At 37.8% G+C, this 25887-nt stretch overlaps 1 long non-coding RNA gene and 1 other non-coding gene across 2 annotated transcripts; both read right to left on the bottom strand.

Annotated features, from left to right (window-relative positions):
* Positions 1-15863: 15863 nt before the first annotated feature.
* LOC118489386 lies at positions 15864-15970 on the bottom strand. Its single transcript, XR_004887405.1, has one exon. It is a non-coding gene; the product is annotated as a small nucleolar RNA R71 (small nucleolar RNA).
* A 9282-nt stretch (positions 15971-25252) lies between these two features.
* Positions 25253-25686, bottom strand: LOC118488969. The gene is made up of 2 exons (XR_004885473.1): positions 25632-25686; positions 25253-25496 (listed from the first exon to the last, which is right to left on the bottom strand). It is a non-coding gene; the product is annotated as an uncharacterized LOC118488969 (long non-coding RNA).
* Between the last annotated feature and the right edge of the window lie 201 nt (positions 25687-25887).

The following is a 25887-nucleotide window of genomic DNA, read 5'->3' as shown; positions in this document are numbered from 1 at the left end:
CTTTTGGTATAAGCTTCACTTTCTGACCCAGTCATTTTCAAATGGTAAAACTCGTCTTCCAACTTGTGGATGTCTTCCCGTGTGCAGTATTCACATTTAATCAGCTCCTTGAAATCATTCCAAGGGGTGGCATTAGCAGCTGCCAACCCTAGGATCTGTACTTATGCGTTCCACCACGTTAACGCGATTCCTTCCAAAGTACTAGTGGCGTACTTGACCCTGCGAGCCTCAGGGCATTCACACATCTCGAATACCGACTCGAGCTTCTCAAACCAATGGAGTAGTCCCACTGCTCCTTCCGTGCCACCGAATGTGCTTGGATGACAGTCCATGAAGTTCTTGAATGTGCAGACAAGTTGTGGAGCGTTTTGACCTATTGTGCATAGGATAGGACAATATTAAATACAAAGGTTGGTTTAGGAATGTAGGATTCAAAGATCCTAGTGTGTATCCCATCCGCAGGGTATACTACCTGCTTGTGTAGCTGCAAGTGCCGCAGCTACTCGTTTATTGATAAGTGCCGTCAATTGGGCTTGAGTCATGTTCACACGTCCAGACATGATCTTCATAGTAAAAGTAGAATAAGTGAGAAAGGTTCGCGAGTAGTGCGATGACAGAAAAGTGTAAGCACATAGGTATACTCATGTAATGACGTATAGTAGGCAATGTAATCTAAGCATACTACGAGCAGAGTTCTATACAGTTCTAGCAAGCAGGTAATAAACGTAAACCTTATTACCTAGTATGTTGAGTCTTGCACGTGGAGCGAAGCGTCGTTGTGGATCGTTGAGAGCACTGTTCTGGTTATAGTCTGGTTTTAAAAACTCTTTTCCCCATATTAAAACCAAGTTCTCTATAACCAATGGCTCTGATACCAATCTGTCACACCCCCAAAATCCACATGCGGAGTATCACCGCTTGGGAGCGTGACATGACCAGGATCAAGCCACCAATCATATTGAACATGTAATTAATGAGTAAAAGTAAATGTCATTCAACCACCAATATGAAAGGTGTTCAAAATATAAGTATGTTATCATTGTTTAGCGGAAGCGTATAAATAAAACCCAACATAATAAAGTATGAAATGTCATAAAGTGTTTTAACGAAACATTCACGATCCGTGCCCACAACGACCTGCTCCTCCTTGTGCAAGCTCCATATGTACCTAAGGTCCTGCAAGGCATGCAGCAGAGAGTCAACAACTAGTTGAGCGAGTTCACAGTTGATAGTTCAGTAATAGTAATGGTATAGTAAGCATTGCGTTCGTTCATTAAGTCATGTATCGTATTAGTTCGTATCGCAGCCCTCTAGGCATGTATGCGAAGATTAGGGAAAGTTCTCAAGTATTCTAGACTATGTATATTTGTATCGCGGCCACCCTGGCATGTGTGCGAAGTTTTAGTATGTATAGTTCGCGGCCTTCCTAGGCATGTGTGCGAATGATAGTCATAATATCGCGGCCAACCCCTGGCGTGTGTGCGACAATCAGTTCAATTAGTATACTAGTCTAGTCGTATCTCATCATTACCCTTCCTCACCCTGAGGACCATATAACTAAGTTCCATAAGCTAGGTAAGTACAAGTAAATAATCCAAACCCATTCCCACCCTGGGAACCCCATGCCTTGGCTGTGTGAACTCACCTTGGTTTGCTCGGTATGCTAAGTATGTGCTCACAGTTTATCAATCAAATCCTAGAGTACGCATGTGTACATGATCAGTTTATATCCAAATTGTTCACGTATAGGTATAATCACAGAAGTACTAAACATGTATTCAATATCATACAAGTCATGCATACCACTTAACAGCAGTTAATCAATCCGGTTAACTTCTAACAGAGTTAAGTCAGGTTACTGTGCAAGTTATTCAAGTCGGCGAAACACAGGTTGGCGAAACACTCTCTGTTTCGTCGTTCAACCCGTTGACGAAACACAGTTCTGTTTCGTCAACTACCCTTGGCGAAACACCCCCCTCTATTTCGTCAAACACCCTTGGCGATACACTATCCAGTTTCGTCGATTACCCCTTGGCGAAACACCCTATCTGTTTCGCCAACAATTCCGTTTCGTAAACCAGTTTCAGTTACGCCAAGTATCAGTTACGATTTCAACAGTTACACAATATCACAGGAAACCCTAATCATGCTAACAACCGACAACAATCATACAATCATACAATCATCATCAATCACAGAATCATCATCTAATCATCGTACAGAATCATCATAAAGAAATCATTCAATACCGCACATCATCATCAAATTAACACATGATTAGCAAGGTATAACTATGTAGGCAGATTCATGACATTTAACGTGTATTTGATCCGTATAACATCAATAAGTTTTGCAAACATCAAACTGACACTATAGATCATAGCCTAGTCAAAACCATCAAACAAAACATGAACACAGTCATAATCTGGCATGCTCCTTCATGATTTCAAACAAGAACAGTAATTGATGATATAGAAAAGCAATCACACATAGATAAACACTAACCGCAACGAACAGGGAAGCAACTAGATCGGTTCGAGACTTCGGAGACACTAGGTTGCCGTCAACAGAGAAAGAAAGCCCTAGGGTTTTTCTGATTTAGCTAAAGTGTGACGGAGGGAGTGGTTCCGTATAACTTATACGCGTATAATGGTCCTGGGCCCTTAATGGGCTTGACGAATCTGATGGGCCGGCGAAACAGACTTTGTTTCGTCGAGATCAAGTTGGCGAAACAGGCTTTGTTTCGTCGAGGTCGGGTCATGGCGAATCACTTGATTCGTCGGGTCATGCATTGAACGGTTTAAGGTTTCATGTAATGCAACCAAACACAAACACATGCAAACACAATACGTTTTTATTATAACACAAGGTGTACAGTTACAATTCAAGCAAGTCAACGACTAAACAGTCAAAGTCATCGTGCATTTAATGCGAAAGTGAAAGTCGGAAACTCGAGTTGTCACAGCAGTAATCGTAGAATTACAAAGACTCAATCACTGCTAAATTGCATTGTAAAAAGGTTAAGGTTTTGTAAAAACAGTTTACAAAAAGGAGGTTACTCACGTTGCTGTCTTAGGGTTTTCAGTAGTGATTTCCTGAGAATAATCTATAAATTACACAAATGCACGTGTGTTAGTATAATAACCCATTTTAACATTAGTAATACCCTCCCCGAGACGGCATTCCAACGACTACGTCGGGCAGAACCACGACAGCCGTTACGGAACCCTAGATCAATCGGGCAGAGTATCTAATACGTATTCAGGGGTTATGATACTTACAACGGAGCAGAACCTCGCTATTTAGGGGGGTATAATGCCCGGGTATAGTGTATACTACGTAGAAATTGAGAGAGAAGAAAGAAAATGAACGAAACAGACTGAAGGCCCGTTGCCCTCTTATATAGGGCTGTAATCGCGTCTCCACGCGGCCTGCGTAAAGAACAGGCCAAGCTTACGCGGCCCGCGTCAACGCTGGGTCAACGCGTAGCTTGGCTTGGTTACCAAGTAGACTTGACACGGTGCTGACACGTGTCAGCTCAGGGCTGCGCCACAATTTGGGACACTCGCGGCCCGCATAAACTTAAACGGGATCATACGCGGCCCGCATGAACTAAAGAATTCAGCGGAGTCCGGTTACACCCTCACACGGCCCGCGTAAATGGTTGGGGTTGGGTCTATGCGGCCTGCCTCAACTTAGTATTTATTGTTTTTAATTTATTTTATATATTATAATCTACTTTGGGCTCGGTTTTCACATACGGGGTGCATATAAAGACATATTGAGACATTTTAAGATATATTAGGGTGTCGAAAAATTTATGAGGATGTCGGTTTACGTTAGGGTTGTTATAAACCACATCGCTACCACCACCCAACTTCAACCACACACCACCACCACAACCCATCTTCAACCACACACGACCACCTCCACCCAACTTAAACCACACACCGCCACCTCCACCCAACTTCAACCACACACCGCCATCACCACCCAATTTCAACCACACACCACCACCTTAACCCAACTTCAACCACACCGCCACCCAACTTCAACCACACACCACCACTACCAGCTCTCCCACCCACACTCTGATCAGTTACTTGTTCTGGTTCTGACCGCGGTGACTGTCAGATTATCAGTGGTTATACTTATATGTCTTGTTCTCCTTCTCTTTGGTGTATGTTTTTGATTGTTTGGATGAGATAAAGCAACAACAGGGGAGGTCCAACGCCGCCTCCACCTCCACCTCCGTTTGGTGGTCTTGGTTCCTTAGGCTCACATCCAACTAGTGCTTCGACGTCGACTATTTATGCATCTGTTACATCGAGACTTTCGGTTCAAGGTGGTCCGAGATCATTCAAACCAATTCATTACGCTGCAGTAGCCTTCGGGCCGTTACCAACTCCTTTGCCAATGAAAACGTCGTTGGTGAAGGAGGTTTTGGTAAAGTGTGCAGGGGTGAACTTTAAGGGGGATTAATGGTCGCAATAAAAGTCTCAAGCAGACATGGAATTTCCCAATCTGATTTTGATAGAGAAATAACCTTGTTTCTGGGGGTTAGGCACGAGAGCATTGATCCCTTGCTTGGTTTTTGACGTGGCCCACAGTTGTTTGTTTATGGTTATGCTCCTAACTCTGATTTGCATCATCATCTGCATGGTATGTAATCAATGAACTGATTAGTTAAAGTAATTTGTGTTGTAAGTTGTTGATCATTGATTTAATGTGTGTTATGTTTTAGATATACAAGTGATAAGGCCTCCTTTGAATATAACCCATCGAGATAACATAGCTATATGTATCGCAAAAGGGAGATTGTACATCTTCTTGCTATCCATGAGTCAAAAACTTTCTGTTGTTAGGATATTGTTATATATATATATATAATATATATCATAGGTCTTGGCATTTGTTTTGAATGAAATGTTTTATTATGTCTTCGGTATCATTCACGCAGACTTGAAGCCTGCTAACATCTTGCTTGATGAGAATTACAATCCTATGTTGGCAGATTTTGGTTTTTTCAGGAGGAAAGCCGATGTCGGCTTTGTGCGAACACCTCGACTCATGGGGTACCCACGGGTACACGGCACCTAAATACCTATTGTCGGGTAGACTCGTTGAATATGCTAACATCTTTGCTTACGAGGTTATTCTATATGAACTACCGAGTGGAAAGAAAGTCAACCGCCTGCCCATGATTCATCATGAAGTAAGAACACTTCTGATCCTTTCACTAGATGTAATATATATTTTTCCTAGTTATAAATAGTAGTTACATTTACATATTAGACCCAGTCTTAACGAAGCCGTATGATATGGAGACGTGTTATGAGTGGTTAAGAGCGAGTTGTTAAACGACCCAACCTACTACGAGGGGATGTTAAACAGGATGGTGTGTTGTGTGGCAGCGTGCCTTAGATAATTGAGACCAGAGGGTTGAAACGTAAGGGAATCTAACTAGTTTATGTATAAAAACTTGCTAAGATCATATTTCTATCAGATAATTGAGACCGGAGGGTTGATTCTCAAAAACAATTTTGGAAACAAATGACAAATTTCTAACTGGTTGATTTTCACACAATAATGGAAAGCCACGTAACTTTTGAGAGAGCTGTGAGTTCTTTATGTTATATATTGGAATTGGAATTGTACACAAGTTTGTAAGTTTTATTTATTTATTATTAATTGGTCTGAGGAAGAGATGGAGTCACTTAGTATACCGTATTATGAATTTAGATATCCCACATTTTGGACCGTTAGTTAGTAACAAAACATTATAAATAAAAGAAACAAATTTATAATTAGTAAGAAAACATTTTAAAAAAGAATCCATGCATGTAACTTTCTCTGTATTCTAAATTTGAATATCCGAGGAAAACGTATCTAAAAAAGAAATAGGTTTATTGTATAGTTATAATAAATAAACAAAAATACAATAATAAACAAATAACAAAAACGAAAAAAGTAAGAACATTTGGAGAACAACAGAGGTGGGTTTTTGAAATTTTTTTCATCGATTGAAAAGATAAAAAATAAACAAAAATATAATATATATATATATATATATATAACAAAAAACTTGTTTGTGTTTTTTGTTCATTGCGTTTTACGCATCTGAGTTTTCGAATTTTTTTCTTCAAAAGTATTATAATAGTATAGTCGTTTTAAAGATAAAAAACGCCCATTTTTACGGTGCAATTTTTATTAAAAAATGATGTCGTATGAAAGAATTATTAATGTTTTAAAAACAGGGGAACTAGAAGAGTGAGAAACTATTTGCTTGGATGGTCTATAATACGCTTAAACAAACCAACGCGCCTCCATATTTTGATCAATTTGACCCATTTAATCTTAGCCATTTATTTTAGATCTAATGGATAGGATTGCTTCCTAACCTTCCTTCCAAAAATTATCTTCCTACTATATCCTGACCTTAAAAATGAATTCAGTAGTATTAAATTTAATAAATAATTGGTTTCATATTGTAAAGTTACGGAAAATAAAACAAATATATAATATGTATGTAACCAAAAATGAAAAGCTTGGAGAACAAGGAAAGAGTAAGTACTATACTCATATATACCCTCGCCAGCATGTATAGTATAGTATGTTTATACATGCAATATATCCTCTGTCGTTGGATCACTCACACATCCATTCAACAAAAATCATTACTCTGCCGCTAGATCATTGAAACATCAATTCATTAAATACGAAACGCCAAAACCTAATAGATTGGGGGGGGGTATTCCACGGCCCTCCCAACCGCCGAGGTGATCCCACCTCGCAGACCGCCACCCAGCAAGCCTGAGTCTGGGGGTAAATCCGCTACCGTAGGGGCATTGGGAACGGGCAAGACTCGAACCCGCCACCTTCGGGTTAGAATGAGGGCTGGTGGCCATTGGGTTGACACCCAATGGTTTAATAGATGGGACGTGTTACAGCCTTAACAGGTAAAGCTGAATAAACAGTAACTACAAACACTAACTGAAACGACAGAAACTTCATTACTAACATTTATTATATTACTAGCCTAAGACCCCGTGAGCTTCGCGGGTGGCTTAACAAAAAATAAACACATAAAATAATTTAAACGTAGAAGCCTTAAAGTGTGATTTGTTAAGCCTAATATTTTGAGACACTTTAGCACGTCCCAAAAGTACATCAACAAAATGTTCGTTTCACATTAAACATTGGTAAACAAAACATATATAGTAATAATTGTTCCAAAACTGTTACCACACATAGGATAGCGTTGGTAACGATATTATATGTTTACTTCTAACGACACCTTTCAATAAATACATCGCTTAGTGGTCCGGATTAAGAATTCGCAACGTGTTTTGATCCCTAAAATATCGCAGCAAAAACTCAACTCCATTTTCCAACCCAGCCTGCAGCATGAAGTTCCGCCATCCTCTGAAAGCATACCGAGGTATCCCACGTGCCGTTTCCTGCCGGATCCCGATTGTCATTGAAAAACCGTCTTCAGTTTGAACGACCATGTCATCAAGGACCGAGAAATCTACATTTGCTGCAAAGTCCTTTGGGATCCGCTGCGTTAAAGTCCGGAAAAATAAAGAAATTTAAAAAAAATAACAACCCTGAAAGCGTTACATAATATTAAAATAAAGCATTTCAACTATGAAAAACTTACAAAATGAAAAGATAGATACCATCTTAGTTCGTATACGTTGGCTTCATGAACAACGGCCGGAATCTGTGGAACGTCAACCAAGCCTGGTTCCAAGACAGGATCAGCAATAAAGACTGGCACATGATCAACGTCTACAATGTCATCTTCCATGTCTTGATTTCCCTCGTCTAATATGTAATCTTCACTAACATCCATTTGTTCCGTGTCTTCCTCTTCTTCAACACTAACACTATTCGCAAACTCAGGAAAAACAGACTGTATTCCATTAGGACGGAAAAGCAGAATGTTGAAAATGCGTCTCGCAACCAACTCAAAAAAGATCACATCACCTGATATGAGATGAAGATCTTTGGTGATTTGTGAGAAATCATGAATGAAGTAGTCGGATCCCCAGAGCCTATTCACTTTAACACTCCACATGTATGTACTACCAAAACGAATTGAAAAGTTATCGTCCAATGTGTCCGCTTTGAAATACCTGTTCATAAACTCTTTCGGCAACCACTAAATAAAGAATAAATGCAATCGTCAATAAAAAGGTCAGTTGGTTCTTCATCATAAGTAGTAAAAGTATAAATTACCAAGTTAGCGTTCTCGGGAAATAACATCTCTACATAAAACTTGTTCTTAACACAGGAAAGACAATCAGCCTTAAAATGAGTGAACTTTAGCTTCTGAGCATCAACCACATGGAAAACAATAACATCTTTATCCTCCAGACCAACATCACGAACCATAGCAGACCAACCATTCGAGAAACAATACCCATTGGCAGTAGATTTAACAGAAACAATCCACTCATTGCCCTCTTCATTTGTGATAAGTACAGGACCAATCGGATACCCCTTCAAGTTGTCAAACTTATTATACCATAAAGGAAGAGACTGTAAATTAAAAAGATGGATTACATTAGTTGATGCTAATACGCTGGACATATTAAAAAATACCAGTTCATTAAATAACCATTACCTGTTCGGTTTTTGAGGAGTCCGCAATAACAATATAAATTCCTCGGTCTAAAACAAAATTTTGCACCTCCTTCTTAATGGATTCCACCACTGGTACGGCAAGGTCGGGACTAAGCGACTGAAGACCATTAGTACGGAACAGTTTAATCTTAAAGACATAATCATCAACCAACTCAAAAACAATAAGATCGCCAGTTATTAAACATAGATCATTGGAAACTTGAGTAAAATCAACAAAGAAATGGTTGATATCCCAGAGTCTTCTCATACTAACGGTCCACGTGTGGTTTTTGTCAAAAACAATAACAAAATTGTCAAACAGATTATCACCGTTGAAATGCTCTTGCATGAAGTCTCTCGGTACCCACTGCAGTTGATTAAAAAACATTGAATAAGTACAAAATGTAAATCTTTACTGAACATAAAAAAAACTGTTTAAAACATACCATATTTTGGTTCTCGGGGTTTGACATAACAATGTGGAACTTTGAACCTTGATCCGGGTGTGGATAACTCTTAAAATGAGTTATTCTAAACGTCAGTGCATCCATAAGTTCAAATACAACATAGTCTCCATTGTCTACTTCAAGAACATTTATAAGAGTTGACCAACTGTTTGACACACAATAACCGTCCGTAGACTCCTTGATTTTAACATCAAATATTGCTTTATCATCAGTGATTAAGAAAACATTACCAACGGGATATCCATCTAATTCATTTAACTTGTTATACCAAGCTGGTAAAGGCTGCAAACATCATTTAAGTGATTAAATAATAAAAAGACGATATAATGCTACTTAAACATTTCTTAAAAGTTAGGTTGTTACTTAACAATATAATAATATATAACACGTTATGAACAAACGTATAACCTGTTCTTCCAATTTCCTGTCCTCGATGTAAACAAAAAAACCACGATCCATATTTGTAAAGATATTTATAAAGGACATTAAGATAAATAGAATACGGTTATAAATCCACCGCCAACTAAAATAAAAAGCCAAACAAATGATATAAAGGCAGGATCTTTAACATTATTGGTAAAATTGCAAATTTATAAAAGCATTGCAGCCTCTTTTGTATAGTAAAAGTTCCTTTACTCTAATAGACATAACATTAACTGATGTAATAGAATGTTAAAAATGTCAAGTAATCGTAAAGTATACTTTTAACAGATGCACTGACAAATGTTAAAAGACTTAAGTGGTTGCAAAACCAGGTAATAAAATTCAATCAAAACAACCAAATGCAGAGTATACAAATATATTATCCTAATTCGGAAAAAAAACATCATGAACCAAAACTTTTATAACACCAGGTGTAGACAAATAGAAAGATACATGCTATGGTTCAATTATTGTTCAAGAAGACAACAATTAAGTCTTTCAATATAAAAAAAAACTTTCAAAAAATCACCCAGAAAAAAACATTATCATCAGAATACAACAATTTAAACAAAAATAACAGTAAAGATGTGCATATCAACAAAACTTAATTGCCGAAGATTTCGGTTTTAATAATGGACATGCAAAAACATAATGACAGCAATCTGTTCAAAATAGTGACTAAAACAACTACAATAAATGAATACAAAGTTACAATAAACATTATCACCTAAAAAATCAAGTAGCAAAAAGATTAGGGTTTATAAAATTAACCGTAAATAACTTTAAATCAGTTACTAAATCAACAATCATAGCTTCACAAAATTACAAATCGAACCTTTAAGAAACTTACCGGAGCCAAAACCGACGAAGAAAATTGCGAAGATGATGAAGGCGATGGTAGATAGATAACCGATTTAGAGAGTAAGGATGAATGACGCTATGAAAATCCCAAAAATTCATCATTATAAATATTATTAAAACACCGATCTTCGTAATTTTGGAATGACTGATGTGATTATGTATAGATTGGAGAGATGCAATGATAATTTTTGGAAGAAAAAATAGGAAACAGGGAACTGTAAGCGTGGTTTTTTTAAATGGATTTCAAAATAATAAAGTCATGTGAGTATGAATATGAAGTTATGAAAGACTAAACCGAAAGTAAGGTTTTCACGATATATATATATATATATATATATATATATATAGGGTAGGGATATGGTAAAAAGTGTTTAAAATGTGAGAAGGGTAAGAAGTGTTTTAAACCATTGGATATTTGATCTAATGGTTGAGATCAATAGGGTATAAAATGTAAATTGTGTTTTAATTAGAAGGGCCTTATGTAAAATTGAAGGGCAATAGTGTCTTTTCAAATGTTTCAAATATGGTAACCGTCTCCTACACAACCAAAACCCCCATTATTCTCCTAAAAATCAGCAACTTTCCCCAATAAAAAATGGTAACCGTATCCTACACTATATGAAGATATAACACTATGAACCCTTGATAAAACACTATATGAAGATATAACACTATGAACCAGAAAAATCAAGATGTCTGTACAGAATATAACACTATTGATTGGGGATAAAACACTATGAACCAGAAAATCAAGATGTCTGTACAGAATATAACACTATTGATTGGAGATAAAACAATATAAACCAGAAAATTAAGATGTCTCTAGATTTTAAAACACCATGACTATGATTCAAGTCATGGTGTTTTATCTGGAATCCAAAAAACATTGTAAATCATCAAACAAACAGACAATTCAAGTCATGGTGTTTTATCTGGAATTCGAGTCAGATAAAACACCATGACTTGAATCATAGTCAATGTCTCCAGATGTTTAAAACACCACGCCATGAATAATGTCTCCAGATGTTTAAAACCCAGATGTTTAAAACACCACGTCATGAACAATATATGATTAAAAGATGTTGCGATTAAAAGATGATGAAGAAGATAAAAGAATCAGATGTATAATGTTTCCTAAAATTTCTCCTAATTCAAAATTCGATTCATCCCTATAAAAACTCATCGCAAGTTTTTTTTTTTTTTTTTTTTTTTTGGCAGTTACCTTTGAAATCAATTAAATGATAAGAAAGTCAAATTACTAATATACCCTTTTGAATTAATTAGGATAAATGACACTTGTCACTCCCAAATTATTTCTCACACTTCTTACAAAAGTCCCACTTTGTACAGGATCCTCTACCTATATATATATATATATATATATATATATATATATATAAATTGTTAAAAGTATTGGAAATAACAGGAGTAATAAGACAACAAATGGCAAAAAATGTTATTATTTTCAAATTGTTTATTATAAAATTTAACACTCAGTAAATATTCATGTCTAAATTATACATATTAAGTATTAATGAAAAATCATAAGTCATTGAATACTTCTTTATACACAACATTAGTTGTTTTATTTGTAGGCTTCCCATCTTTGTCCAGTATTAGCAATTTAACACCGTCTCTTGTTTTAACTCTAGATAACGCGACATACAACTGATCGTGTGTGAAAACCGGTTGTCTTAGGTACAGACCAACTCTAGAAAGTGATTGGCCTTGGCTTTTATTGATAGTCATGGCAAAGCAAACAACAACCGGAAATTGCCTTCTTTGAAATGAAAAGGGAATCTTCTTGTCTGAAGGTACTAAACTAATTCTGGGAATACAGGTTCGAGTACCAATGTTAGCTCCAGATATTATTTCAGCCTCTATTACACGGTTATACAACTTTGTAACCTTCAACCTTGTACCATTGCACGAACCATTTTTTTGGTCAATGTTACGTAACAACATGACTGGCACACCAACTTTTAGCACTAACCTGTGATTTGGTAAGCCTGAAACTTTAAGACCATTGAGAACATCCGGTGTGTATAATCTTTCTTGTATTGAACTAACATTTTCAGTTGCACAAAGACGGTCAGAGCTTAGATACTCTCTTTCTTCACTGGGAAACAACGCTGAGAGCCTATCGTTAATCTCGTTAACAACCTCATTCTTCGGCGCAAGTATAGCCCTATCACTAAAATAATTAGGACTTCTAAAGTTCTCGAGAATCGAAGGATAAACAAATTCGATCAGGCTGGAAATGGGATCGGAAGTATCATTAATTATAAGATTAGATGGCACTTCAATTGTCGCTTCTCCGTCATTAGGACCACCAACATTTCCCTCTCCTATATCCAAAAGCCACTTAGCAAAACTATTTATTTCCTCAATCTCGGATGGAGATCTTCCAACGGTTAACCTCATATTCCTTGACAACGTTAGCACCTTACATTTACTCCACAAATAAGACGAACTTAATGATGCGTTCACCGTCTCTTGTCTTCCACCATTTCGAACAACAGGAAGTACTTGTCTAAAATCTCCACCAAAAACAATAACCTTACCACCAAATGAGATTTCAGAATTTCTTGAGGTGTCGAAATTGAAAATGTCATTCATCGTGCGGTCCAAGGCTTTAAACGCATGTTTATGGACCGTAGGTGCTTCATCCCATATAATAAGTTTGGTCTGATGCAACAATTTAGCGATATCACTATCTGCTTTTATATGACATACCGAATCCTCATTAAGATTCAAAGGAATACAAAATCTGGAGTGTGCAGTCCTGCCGCCTGTCAATAACAGCGATGCAATTCCACTCGAAGCAACATTTAATACAATTTCTCTTTTTGATCGAAGTGCGGCAGACAACATCTTCCATAAAAAAGGTTTTCCCGGTGCCTGATGTGTGTAAAATGCAACATATAAATTACATCAAATAAGGCATAAAACTAACCCTTTTTGAGTACTAATGTTGGAAAAAGAGTGTTTTTGTCTTCCTTTTGTATTTTCAGGATGAAATGAGCTCAAATTCACAAAAGAAGCAAAAAGACAGCTAATTCTAACATAAATACAAGAAAAGGAACAAAAGTGGATTGCCCGAACCCTCAACGGAATCCTCCCAAGCAGAGAAGAGAAAACAGAAGACTGAACGTGTTCAGCCAGCACGGGGCCGTGCCCAAGAAGCAGCAGAAAAGACAAACCTATAGAAGCTTCTATTGCCCACCACGGGGCCGTGTCCAGTGAGCACGGGGGCGTGGCAAAAGTACAACAGGCGCATTAATTGTAATTGCGAATTACAATTAATGAAGAGAGAGAGTGTCAGACGGGCACGGGGGCGTGTCCAGCGGACACGGGGCCGTGCCCAGCCTTCTGTTCAGCCTATAAATAGGAGTGTTTGGTTTCATTTCAACTCATCCCTTGGCACACCACCTCTCTCACACTTCATCCACCACCCACCACCACCATAACACCATCATCCACCACCATCATCCATTGTCCATCGTAGAGTGTGTGAGTCGTCTCGGGATCCAAGATTGATCGTAAGAGTTCTTGACAATCAAGGCCATGTTTGCCTAAGTCTCTTACATCACTTGGTGAAGACAAGTGTTTAGTATAATACTTTTTATTTTTAATCTTTTGCACTTTTTATTTGGTTTTGTATTAATGACTTTAATAACTAGTTGCTTATGTTGAAGGTGAACTTTCCTTATCGTTTGTCCGTGGTGTCTTGGCATTATTTTACTGTCTATATAAAATAAAAGATTTTCACCATTCATATCTCCACGGTCTATATGGAGGTATGTTGGCTACCTGGTCGGGGGTTAAGGGAATGGTTTGGTAAGGGTCTTGCCCTTGTTCAGCGTTTAGAGGTCCTGCAAGGGACCTGAGTCAATTTTAGTAGGATCTCCTTCAATACCCATAGGTATTGGATGGCGGGGATCCAAACTCTTTGACCCCCTCATAAGTTAACTACTATTAATACTATAACCCGGCTACTTAGGACTGTATCCCTGCTGACTCAGACTACTTAGCCGAGGGTAACGTCACCGCCAAAAGCGGGGCCTACCACAATTTGCATTAATAACTTAATTCATTATCTTCCAATAATCCAACCCTTTAGGATTGTATCCTTGCTGACTCAAACTACTGGGTTGAGGGTAACGTCGCCTTCAAAAGAGGGGCCTACTACAATAACTAAGATAATCTTAAATAAGTGCAAAAGTGCGAAAATAATCAAAGGTTATACTAATACACGAGTCGGGTCCAAGTGATTCATCTTGTCTATCTGTTTTTATTTTATTTTTATTTTTCAGCATTTAGTTAGTTTTTATTTTCTTAGTTTAAAAATATTTTCTAATTTTTTGATTTGATTAGACGTTGAGGATAAACCGGTACTAAAAGCTCTTGTGTCCTTGGACGACCTCGGTATCTTACCAACACTATACTACGTCCACGATGGGTGCACTTGCCCATATGTGTGTTTAGTGTTAGTGAATATCGTGTTTTATAAATTTAAAACTTGGCTAAAAGTGTAAAAAGGGCTTAAATATACATCTAAATTATATAACACCTCACACACATCAAGTTTTTGGCGCCGCTGCCGGGGACACAAGGATTTTAAGAAAGTTGGGAATCAACGGCCTAATCATATTTTTATTTTTCCTTTTAATTATTTTTAGGATTTTCTTAGTTTTTCAGCTTCTGCAGAGCTCAGCACGGGCCGTGCCTGGTCGGACACGGGCCGTGCCCAGCATCGTTACTGGCAGTTTTTAGTTTTCCAAGTTACAGAAGGCTGAACACGGGGCCGTGTCGGTGCAACACGGGGTCGTGTCCAACTTTCCAGTAACTGGGATCTGGAAAACAATTACTGTAACTCCGACCACGGGCCGTGCTCGCTGAGCACGGGGCCGTGGTGAACCTTCTGACAAGCATTCTTTTCTATTTTTATTGCAGGACTTGGAACCAGACGCCAATCCTACATAGTGTATGAGCTCCAGTTTTAATAAGGACATAAAAGAACCTCTAGAAGAACCCGAACGCTTTCTCAGAAAAAGATTAAAAGCTAAAAACCAAGAGAAAGTTTTGGGTGATCCACCTCCAATGGCGGACCAACGTACCCTCATGGATTATCTACGACCCACCGTAGGTAACCTAGGCGCCGCTATCAATGCACCGAATGTTGAAGCTAATAACTTCGAACTTCGACCGCATTTGATACAAATGCTCCAAAACTACGCAACCTTCCATGGGCTTGCGGACGAGGATCCCCATCTACATATTACTAATTTCTTAGAAATATGTGATACCTTTCGGATCAATGGAGCATCAAATGACGCCATCCGCCTCCGAATGTTTCCTTTCTCACTAAAAGACCGAGCAAAAGCTTGGCTCAACGCCCTCCCAGCTGGATCGGTAAACACCTGGGATGAACTAGCCCAAAAATTTCTATATAAGTATTTCCCTCCCACAAAAACGGCTAAATTAATGACTGAAATTAATACATATTCACAAGAGGACGGGGAATCCTTATATGAAACTTGGGAAAGGTTCAAGGAGCTATTACGCAAGTGTCCACATCATGGCCTTGCGATATGGCAACAAGTATCCACTTTCTATAATGGACTGTTGCCCCACACAAGGCAGACACTTGATTCTAGCTCCGGGGGACTTTTAGGTAATCGCCGCCCACATGAAATATATAACCAAATTGAGGAAATTGCTCAAACCAATTTTCAATGGCACACTCCCCGAGGCAATAAATCTATTGCCCCGGGCGCCCATAAGGTTGATGAAAGCACTTCTTTACAAGCCCAAATCGAGGCCCTTTCTTCAAAAATAAAAAAATTAGAAATGACAAAAACAGTCTCGGTTATGGCTTGTGAAGGGTGTGGTGGGCCACATGAAAATTGGAGTTGTATGAAAGAAACGGACGATCAACAAGAATCGGTAAGCTACATTGATAATAGACCTAGGCCGTCGGGTCCTCCAACGGGCACTTACAACCAAGGATGGCGAAACCACCCAAACCTTGGTTGGAGAGAACCCAGCAATAGTAGTAACCAACAAACCCAACGAACAAACTTTCAACAACCAAGGAATGAGTCACAAAATTTCACTCAACAACAAAGTGGACGAGAAAGGCTTGAAGATATTGTATCTCGCCTCATCTACGACACTGAAAAGAAAAACTCGGAAAGATTTCTACAATTAGAATCAAATTTTAGAAATCAACAAGCTAGTATTCAAAACATAGAAAAACAATTAAATCAAATAGCTCAAAATTTTGCCGAGAGACCACAAGGGGCATTACCCAGCAATACCGAAACAAACCCAAAAGCGCAAGTTCATCTCATCACGCTACGAAACCGCACCGTGGGGCCTGCAGAAGCACCACCGCCGACAGAAGAAACGGTACCCCCGCCTCTGCAGGAGAAGAACTCCCCTCCGTCACCAGAGCCTACCAAGGCTCCTCGAGTCCCATACCCCGGTAGGTTAATTCGTCAAAAGACCAATGAGCAATTCGCAAAGTTCGAAAGTCTATTAAAACAATTGCATGTTAATATTCCTTTTATTGATGTCCTAACCCAAATGCCCAAATACTCTAAATTCATGAGGGACTTCCTCACTCATAAAAAGAAAATTGAAACTGTGCAATTAGTTAACTTATGCGAAGAGTGCTCTGCCCTCGTACTCAATAAACTTCCCCAAAAGAAAATCGATCCCGGAAGCTTCACAATTCCCTGCTCAATCGGGGAGTCCCCCGTTCGTAATGCACTAGCCGACCTTGGGGCTAGCATTAACCTCATGCCCTCATCAATGTTTAAAAGACTCGGCCTAGGAACAACGAGTCCTACAAAAATGAGCATACAACTTGCTGATCGATCCATCAAATTCCCGCAAGGTGTCATCGAAAATGTCTTGGTAAAGGTAAGCAAATTCGTCTATCCAGCCGACTTTGTCATACTCGATATGGAGGAAGACACCGAGGTCCCCCTCATACTAGGGAGACCATTTCTTGCCACCGCACAAGCAGTGGTAGATATGAATGACGGAACACTCACCTTGAGGTACGGGGATGATGAAGTAAAATTCGGAGTTGGGAAGAGAATAGAAGATGACGACCCGGTCAACTACATGAAGGTTATTGATTCGAGTTTGTATGCTGCTCTCCGACGGTGTAACATGGGACGCCAAGCATCCCACTCAGAAAATATATAACCTCACATTGGGTCTAGCCAAGGACCCTTATAAACATGGCGCACCACGGAGGCATTCCGCGGAACTATCCTTAGTTTAGTTTAATCTTTTAGTTTTAATTTGCAGGAATAAAACACACTCATGGTGGTAAAGGATGACAAAGGGAACGAGAAAAATGGCCCCATGTGCAAGAACAAGGCAACCCGACACAAAATTCTCCATTACAGAAGGCTCAACACGGGCCGTGTCCAACCAACACGGCCCCGTGCTGAACCCCCTGCAGAAAAATGCCCAGTTCAGGTAACTGGACACGGGCCGTGTTCACCAGACACGCCCCCGTGTCCAGGCTTCTGTCTCATTTCTTTAATTTTTGTTACTGGCACCTGAACACGGGGCCGTGTCCGGTCCCCATGGGGCCTTGTCCAGACTACCAGTAACATAAATCTTTGTTTTGTTTAACACCACATTACACATCCAATCAACCTAAAAATTTATTTTTGGGACACATTGAGGACAATGTGTAATTTAAGTGTGGGGGGGGGGGGGGAAGCTAACACCTCGAAATTTTGCAAGTCCTAACAACAAGCCTTACACAAAACTCTATTGGAACCGCTAAACACCCCAAATTTTTTCAAAAATTTTCATTTTTTTTACTTGTCTAAAGTTTAAGTTAGGAATCCTAAGATTAATAAGGTTATATTTTCACAAATTTTACAACCGAGAGCGTCGTGATAACAAGAACCAACATAAGAAAATTATGAAACGGCATAACAAGCTTAGTTAAAATTTGATTATATATGCTCGATCACATAAAAACCCATTCCCACAAAAGTGAGTTTTGAGCCTTTATTGAGCATACAAATTCACATCTTTAGACTAAATGCTCATTTTTCGTTTCTTGTGTGAAATAGCCGCTTGGTTCTTACAACTCTAGAACTTGCCATGGCGATTCATTCCCGGTCCTTACCAACTTAAACCCAAGTAAGTAAATGATGGAGGCATTAGGACTAACCATTTTTCTTTCTACACCATTATTTTTCATTTTTTTTACCACCTACCCAAAATCCCCCTAGTTAACCCCTTTGAGCCTAAACCTTTCATTTCTTTACCCTAAAACCCTTTTTACCCACCAAAAACCCTTTTTATTTTCACCCTTTATTTTAGTAACAAGCTCGGTTTTTCGTAAGCTCATTTTTTTTGTGATAAAAAAAAATATTTTGAATGATGAAGTTAAAAACAAACAAAGCTATGAAAACAAAAGCTTGTTTGGAGAAATACTTCAAAATAAAAAGTCACTAAAAAAACAAAGTGTTTTACGAAAACCGACGCTTTTTACGCTTTTCGCCCTTTTTTCTAACCACTAACCCAACCACCCACCTTTAGCCCAAGCCTAACCCTTCACCCAAAAAGTCCTCTTGATATTTACAAAGGTATATAGTTAAAAAAGGAGGAGGATTGATTGCTTGGCAAGCTTATGGTAGGAATAAGTTCCATGCCGCTCTCGAGTGATTCACTAAAAAAATTACACCTTCGGCCGAGTGTTGAGTGATTTCTCCCGTGAGGTATGTGAACTTGTATATAAATGAATTTTTAAAAAGGCATGCTAAGCCTAAATAAGTAATTTCTCTTATGAAACGTTCTAAATAAATTATAACGAATAGGATTGTAAATAAATAAAAATAAAACCCAAAAAGATCTTGGATTCCCGACACTCTATGACAAGCCAAAAACCTTCTCTTCTACCCATTCCATTTGGGAGTGTAAGCCTCATATTTAAAGAGATTTGCTTGAGGACAAGCAAAAGTTCAAGTGTGGGGGTATTTGATGTGTGTAAAATGCAACATATAAATTACATCAAATAAGGCATAAAACTAACCCTTTTTGAGTACTAATGTTGGAAAAAGAGTGTTTTTGTCTTCCTTTTGTATTTTCAGGATGAAATGAGCTCAAATTCACAAAAGAAGCAAAAAGACAGCTAATTCTAACATAAATACAAGAAAAGGAACAAAAGTGGATTGCCCGAACCCTCAACGGCATCCTCCCAAGCAGAGAAGAGAAAACAGGAGACTGAACACGCCCCGTGCTCAGCCAGCACGGGCCGTGCCCAAGAAGCAGCAGAAAAGACAAACCTATAGAAGCTTCTATTGCCCACCACGGGGCCGTGTCTAGTGAGCACGGGGGCGTGGCGAAAGTACAGCAGGCGCATTAATTGTAATTGCGAATTACAATTAATGAAGAGAGAGAGTGTCAGACGGGCACGGGGGCGTGTCCAGCGGACACGGGGCCGTGCCCAGCCTTCTGTTCAGCCTATAAATAGGAGTGCTTGGTTTCATTTCAACTCATCCCTTGGCACACCACCTCTCTCACACTTCATCCACCACCCACCACCACCATAACACCATCATCCATTGTCCATCGTAGAGTGTGTGAGTCGTCTCGGGATCCAAGATTGATCGTAAGAGTTCTTGACAATCAAGGCCATGTTTGCCTAAGTCTCTTACATCACTTGGTGAAGACAAGTGTTTAGTATAATACTTTTTATTTTTAATCTTTTGCACTTTTTATTTGGTTTTGTATTAATGACTTTAATAACTAGTTGCTTATGTTGAAGGTGATCTTTCCTTATCGTTTGTCTGTGGTGTCTTGGCATTATTTTACTGTCTATATAAAATAAAAGATTTTCACCATTCATATCTCCACAGTCTATATGGAGGTATGTTGGCTACCTGGTCGGGGGTTAAGGGAATGGTTTGGTAAGGGTCTTGCCCTTGTTCAGCGTTTAGAGGTCCTGCAAGGGACCTGGGTCAATTTTAGTAGGATCTCCTTCAATACCCATAGGTATTGGATGGCGGGGATCCAAACTCTTTGACCCCCTCATAAGTTAACTACTATTAATACTATAACCCGGCTATTTTGGACTGTATCCCTGCTGACTCAGACTACTTAGCCGAGGGTAACGTCACCGCCAAAAGCGGGCCCTACCACAATTTGCATTAATAACTTAATTCATTATCTTCCAATAATCCAACCCTTTAGGATTGTATCCTTGCTGACTCAAACTACTGGGTTGAGGGTAACGTCGCCTTCAAAAGAGGGGCCTACTACAATAACTAAGATAATCTCTTAAATAAGTGCAAAAGTGCGAAAATAATCAAAGGTTATACTAATACACGAGTCGGATCCAAGTGATTCATCTTGTCTATCTATTTTTATTTTATTTTTATTTTTCAGCATTTAGTTAGTTTTTATTTTCTTAGTTTAAAAATCTTTTCTAACTTTTTGATTTGATTAGACGTTGAGGATAAACCGGTACTAAAAGCTCTTGTGTCCTTGGACGACCTCGGTATCTTACCAACACTATACTACGTCCACGATGGGTGCACTTGCCCATATGTGTGTTTAGTGTTAGTGAATATCGTGTTTTATAAATTTAAAACTTGGCTGAAAGTGTAAAAAGGGCTTAAATATACATCTAAATTATATAACACCTCACACACATCAGTGCCACCATATCCGTAAACAAAAAACATCCCTCCAGTGTTACCATCAACAGATGTCATTATCTCTTCAAACACCGACCTTTGTTCTTCAGTTAACATATTAAACAGATTAACATATTCCTCTGCGAGACTTAATACGTCGTAAGTACGCTCCTCATTAATCAGACGATTATCGAGATCAGATAACGAAGAAGAATCTGGAAAAGGCATTGTTGAGAAGTTCCGAAGCGATGAGCTATTCATACCTAAAAACTTTTCAATTTCCAACAAAGCGTAATTTTTAAGTTCGTCATCTAGAATTGATAAACCTGTTACATGTTCAAATACAGATACAATGAGTATGATATTTTATTTAAACCATGTATGAAAAAAAACTGAAAAAGCAAAATGGCTTTTCTAAAGTTTCATAATGTACCTTGAACACGATGTAGTTTACTATATCTGTAGATGAAATCATCTGTCATGTATTTCCACGTGCTTTCCCATACGATCTCCGGTCTTGACATAGTATTGGACAATAGCATCATGCCAAATAAATTTCGTATATACGAAGCTGTTGCTGTTTCGTTTGCTTCTTTAATTGCTTCGATGTACTCTTTGTCATCATCTAAAAGACCAAGTGCGAAACACGCATCTCGAAATGTATCATGTACATGACCATTAACAGTTTTGATATCGTCATATGACTTAGGTCCTTTTACTTTATTGAGCAAGATTCTTAAAAAAATAAGCTTCTCCAAGAGAGGGAGCAACATTATGAATTCTGCCAATTGAGTTACCTTTCTTCCGAGGTTGCCAACAACGGTTTTCAATCTTCCATACATACCAAGTTGGAAACTGAACATAGTGTACGCGCCAAATGGTCATCAGGGTCTTTGTTCCTTTCCATCCAAGACAGAAACATAGAACACTTGACAGATGGCCTGTTAAGAACAGAATTGATGTCTTCGTCTGCTCCAAAGACAACCGGTTGGAGACCTGGAAGATAGAATGGAAGCCTGATAACAGAAGGATATCTGTAATTTACATCGTAACTGAATATCCTCCATGATGCCTCGCATGCTGAGATATACCGACAGTCATAATACTCTTTAATCTCATCTTTTTTATGTTGTTCATTATGATTATCACTATGCAAAACAACAACTGTTGCTCTATCAGGACCTTTGTTGATATACTTAAACAAATATTTAGTTAACCCAGCTTGGTTGCACCACTCCACGTTTATATGTGCCTGATACTTTTTCAATAACTTTTTGTTGTATGGTACAACACTTCTATTATCTAACTCGATCCGGTTTTTGACAACTGTCGCTCCATCATCTCTCCTTCTGTATAATGGGAAACCATTGGCGTCAATTGTCGTAGTATCTTGAAATCTTTTTGGAAAACCTTTTGAACACTGTTTATCAACCATACATGGGCAGTTCATATTAGCATTACCACACGGTCCATGAATCATAAAATCCTTCACAAGCGTATACAACTCTGGGTCATCATCTTTGTTTGGAATTTCGGCACATATGAACGGATCAACTTGGTCAACAGTGGGAAGTTTAGCTTCTGGTTCCATGAATAAGCACAAATGCGCATGAGCAAGCCACGTTTTTGAAACTCAATTGTATAAATAACTGCATAAAAATAATTTAAAATCAATAAAAGAAAATGTAAAAAATATATTTAAAAAAAAAGATTGCATTACGTACTTGCTGCTGCTTTTCCCAACATATGACATTCCTTTAAATCTATACAAATTGCATCCAGCTTGACTTTAAATAACCTTGATAGGATATCAGGCCTATCTTCTGGATTCAGAGTGGTGTCTTTAAGAAACCGTTTTACCTCTGGCCACTTGGGATTGCATGTAATGGTCATAAAAAAATCAGGATAACCGAACCATTTACATAAAGCCATTGCATCTAAATAGTTTTGCATCATATATCTAGCTCCACCGGTAAACGAAGAAGGCAATATAAGAGGTGTACCAACATTAGATATATCTTGCTGACCATTATTTCTCAATTTCCGGAGACTTTCATAGGTATCAGATCTTAGATTTTTTTTGTTGAAAACGTATGTAGTTTAGTCTCTCGCTCTCAATCATCGTATAAGCATCAACCAAAAATTGTTGGAAAAGTCTCCTTGAATTTAGAATCAACGAAAATTGGTTTACTCTATCTTGAATACGATACGAAAAGAACTCTCTCATCGTACAATTTGGACGCTTCTTGTTGGTTACATCTATGACACCTCTATGAGGGATGTCAACTCTGTAACCATCATCTCCATATGGGAAGAGAATTGGGTATTGAAGAGCAAGGTAAGAAGGATGTAATTCACTTATTCGTTGAAGAGTCCCCGATTTAGTTTCAACAACAATATCTTTGTTCTCAATTGCGTTTTCAACATCTCCAACAATTAGAGCAGCAACCTCGCTACATGTTGGTAAGTTATACATTCGACCATCCTTGTCCCTTTTTCCAATAAGACGTACCTTAAGAGTAAGCTGCGGATCGTCATGAAAACAATCTCTAACCATCCTGTAAACTTTAACCAATACATTATCGGAGTCTAACATAGACTTGATATGTTGGATCAACTGACGATCAACTGAAGCAGAAGAGGATGTAGGTGACTCCTTAGATCGACTGTTTTGACACATTTTTTATCAATGAAATATTAGTTATTAATTGAGAAACAATTGAAAAAAATTATACTGTAAGATACTTACCTAAAAATCGATTCTCGGTTTGAAACTTCGTTCTCTGTATCGTATATGTACAGCTGGCAAAACTTTGGTTTATTGGCATTCTCCGGCAATAGACTTCCAATACTATGATAGTTTTCACCGCTAATCCTGTAGCAAAATGGGCCATTACCTCTATTAACAGTCGGATCGACCTTACCACCCATTGATGTGAAAGCGAACATAGAATTATAACGGCGAATGTTTTTCAAAAAATGCTTGCTTTCATTATCCAAAGATGTAAACAGTTTCTGAAATTTGGTTGTGCATCTTTATAATCGGGTAGCTCTACTTTGGCATAACCACAGCATAAAAAATAACTTGTTTTCCCATTATTGGTTCTGCCTCTCGCCGTTTCTACATCCCATAACTTTGCCATGCATACTTGACACGTAATACACTGGTCACCATGATCTAAGTAATCTGTAGATTAGCATGGAAATAAAAATAAATGAAATTAATCGATGTATTTCAAGATAAAAAAATGGTATACAAAATAATGTCGAAAATATATAACGTAAGCGACTACCTGGTGAAACACCTTTGTAAGGATCTTCATCTAACGCTGCATTTGTAGTCAAATCAACCATTGGAATAGGAGATGTAATTCTTTGTCTGCCTAATAACTTAGATTTCCCAGGAGATAGCTTTGGAGACGTTTTGCGTAAAATAGGAGTTGTAGTCACTGTTGTTATGTTTGGAGAAATAGAAAAGCGACGGATACTTGTTGAAAGTGTTTGGTTGTTTGAAGCAGATGTGTAATCACCTAAATAAAATATGACTTTAGAAAATCGGGTATAATATTACTTGTAAATATTAACAAATGTATAAAATTACCATTTTGTGTGTTACAGTGAAAGGATCTTGTATTAGAGGAAGATTGTAAACTGTTCATAGCCCTGGATTTGCCTCGTAAGATAGGAGATTTTTTACTATCTAAATAAAGTCTCCTTAATCTCCGTCTCTCTTTAGTGTAACTTTGATAACTTTGTGTGAAAACAACTGATAAAAGAAAAACGATATATATATATAGTTTTAGACATATATTTGTATCAAAATAGAAAAAATGACCAAAACCTTTTGTAAATAACAATAAACAACCAACCTCCAACTGAAACAGACTAACAGTTACGTCCATACCAACGGTAAAACCGACTTTATCGTCAGATGTTACAATGGAAACGTTAAACGTTTTGTTGTCTATCATTACAGTAGAGGTTACATCATTTGAGGAATAATCGTAACTTTTCGGCAAAGTACATTGAGGAATGACCTGTAGGATGATAAAAAATAAAAGAAAATAAAGGTTACTATTAATATAACTAAAGTAATAATTCTATACATTAGGAAAAATAATATCAGAGTTTATCTTACATAAAAATTACATGATGGAGAGAGCATATATGTCCAGAAAGAGCCAGGACTAACCCCATCAACGAAACTTGTTAATTTAAAAGTAGTAGGATCTAGTGGATTAAAAACTACCAAACATCCTTTGGTTAGTCCCAAGTGTCCTACAACATTGGACCAACCATGAAAAAAAAATAACTTCCCTTTAGAAGCGCTTAAAAAAACATTAAAGACACAGCCATCTTCAGTGTGTATCATAACATTAGTAGGGCCTTTGTCAACACCCCATAGTTTGGACGCAGCGTCATCTGGAATGGCCTAATAAAACAATGAAATGGAAAACGAATTATAATTATACTCAAAAGATTTAAACAAAACAATTATAATAAACTGTATTTAATAAGAAGAAAAAAAAAAGAACACAAATAACTCAATAAATAATTATTCATTTACCATAATAAGTTGGTCTGCTCGATTCATTACCCTACAGAACCAGGGTCCTCTGTAACTGAATTACAAAATACAATGTTAATAAACTAAAACATGTTTAGGTTATTGTTACAAAATAATAAAAATGAATACAAAATACCTTGATGAACTTTCACCCATAGTAAATACCTACAAAAACAGCTTACATAAACAAACGACATTAGATAAATTATTATGCAATCAACATAATTAACAAACAAAAGAATCCAATTATGCAATC

The sequence above is a fragment of the Helianthus annuus genome, chromosome 17 (assembly GCF_002127325.2).
Source record: "Helianthus annuus cultivar XRQ/B chromosome 17, HanXRQr2.0-SUNRISE, whole genome shotgun sequence".
Lineage (NCBI taxonomy): Eukaryota > Viridiplantae > Streptophyta > Magnoliopsida > Asterales > Asteraceae > Helianthus > Helianthus annuus.
Note: the sequence above shows the minus strand (reverse complement) of the source record. Positions and strands in the feature narration are given on the sequence as shown.